This window comes from Lupinus angustifolius, unplaced genomic scaffold (genome assembly GCF_001865875.1).
Source record: "Lupinus angustifolius cultivar Tanjil unplaced genomic scaffold, LupAngTanjil_v1.0 Scaffold_385, whole genome shotgun sequence".
Lineage (NCBI taxonomy): Eukaryota > Viridiplantae > Streptophyta > Magnoliopsida > Fabales > Fabaceae > Lupinus > Lupinus angustifolius.
Window position 1 is genome coordinate 151,889 of NW_017727794.1, and position 2,695 is coordinate 154,583.

Sequence of the window (2,695 nt, forward strand, 5' to 3'; positions counted from 1 at the left end):
TGCAAAATAACATAAAAAACAAAAGGAAAAATATACAAAAGGCCCGCTGAGAATCCTCAATAAAAATTCTCAGGCAAAAGTTAGGGCAAATAAAGTGCACTATCAATATCCGCAAAAAGGAACAATTCAAATACCTCTCGGGAAGATTATCGCCTAAATATTAGGCATTCACCTATTACATCACAAAAATCGAACAAAATCTTAGTACTTGAATGTCATGTCAGAAAATCGTTGAAAATAAGACTATGGAGAAAGGAGAATGTAGAAAGGGGTTTGGGAAACACATTTTTGAGCCTTATCCTTTTTTCTTGGAAACCCTTAGCCAGACCACGATACAAGCTCAAAAGACCTTGTCGAGGATATGATCTGCCTAAGAAACGTACTAGGGCAAAGAAATGCTGACTCCAATAAATATCATAAAGTTTTGATGAAAATATCTCATTTTAATGCATGGATTAAATCTCAATCTCTCATCATCACTACCCTCATATCAACACTCAAAACCCAAAAACAAAAATCCAAATTTGCTTGATCACTGTTTTTAGTATTTATTTTTAAGGAGTTGTGCATGAAGAAAACACATGACAAGTTGGAATCAAACGAAAGGTGTCAATCCAAACTGGGGCATTTTGTGGAGGCTGATCTCATTTCTGGAAAGAAGGTACCCAGAAACCTATAACTGGGGTAAGACTGAAGTTAGTCATCATGAATCATTCAAAAATCCCTCAACCAAGCGAAGGCAAGATCTTGCATCATCGCCTTCAAACTTCAAATGTGACTCATGCTTTCATGCACTTATGATTGTCACTTGAGAGTGTTCAAAAATATCCAAAAGAAAAAACAAGCAAAAAAAGAAAGAAAAAAGAGTGCTAGGTTGAAAACCCGCAAGGGCAACCTAAGAAAAGGAGAGCAATGATAAGTCGAAAAGCTTCAACGGCGACTTAGTATCATAATAAAATGAGAGAATTCCTGACAGGTACCTACAATAGGTATTTTGGGTAAAAATTAGGGGGAAAAATGAACACCCTCATGGGAAAATTCACTATTGTTCATCCTCAACCATGCAAACTGGGGTAATTTAATTGAAGATCATACTCTCCCAATAAATTCTTGACAAGATACTGGGGCAGTTTATTGGACGATCAGACTCTTCCAATAAACTCTTGACATGACACTGATGCATTTAATTGATTCACTTATCGTAAATTGAGGCAGTTCTTCAAAGGATCAAAGTCATATCATAGAGCAAGCAAATCATCAACAAATATGTCAACTAAAGCCAATCATAAAAAGGTTGTGAAACTGAAAAGTTTTAAGGGTGATGAAAAGTAGTTTCGAGTACAACTGAATCAAAAATTCAAATCCAATTTTTCAAACAAAAAAAACTCCAAGTCATTTCGAGCTACCAATTCAACAATTCTGGTTCATACACCACTTCAACATGTAAACATAACCGAAGGTCATACATCACTACGTTATGCAAACTAAACCAAATTTCATACATCACTCATAACATACATACATATCACTAAATCAAGTCAAGACATACTCGTTTATAGTGAGGTTATGGTTCGAGTTGTCTCTAACTTCTCAGAAAATGAGAAGAAGGTCTACAACGAATACCGTCTCTGAGACTATTAATTATATATATATATATATACATAATTAATAAACTTTGTCATTAAATTCTATATATGTGAATAATTAGAAATTATATTATCAAATTAATTTTAGGGATTTTATAGTAAGGTTATGGTTCGAGTTGTCTCTAACCTCTCTGAAAACGAGAAGAAGGTCTACAACCAACATCGTCTCTAAACTATTAATTCTATATTAATAACTAATAAACTATTTTATCATTCAATTCTATAGGCATAAATAATTGAAAATTATATTATCAAATTGATTAAGGAATTCTTATAGTAAGGTTATTGTTCGAGTTGTCTCTAACTTCTCCGAAAATGAGAAGAAGGTCTACAACCAACACCGTCTCTAAACTATTAATTCTATATAAATAATCGAAAACTATTTTACCAAATAAATTTCTTGAGATTTTTATAGTGAGGTCACGGTTCGAGTTGTCTCTAACTCGTCTGAAAATGGGAAGAAGGTCTACGACCAATAGCGTTTCTAAAACTATTAGCCTCATCGAATCGAAACAATTACATATTTTGAACAAAATTCAAATTAACCAATTCAATAAACTAATACTTATAAAACATAATGGTATTTTCCCAAATCACTAACAATCAATCAAAGTAGAAACAATTTTTTGAACTAGAACTACGTAAGCCTTGATCCCCTTAATAGGGGTACGTAGGACCAAAGTCAATATTGTCAGGCTCAATAATAAAAAATATTATGTTTTACTAATTTAATTTCTAAATAAATAATTTTTAAGGGTATAAAAGTTCATTTGATTAGCGAGGGTACCGTTTTAATACGGGTGGACGGGGTGCTAGTACCTTCCCTGATCCGTAATCGACTCCCGAGCTCAGAATCTCTATTCATAGACCATTTTATCCAAATTGGGCATAATAAGAGTTTTCTACGTTTTAACAGCAAAAACGTAGTGGCGACTCCAAATCAATCGGGAGAGGTAGAAATTACTTTTATTGTCTCGAGTTCCGGCAGTATCCGACCTGCGTTCTCGCATTTACTTTTATTGTCTCGAGTTCCAGCAGTACCCGACCTG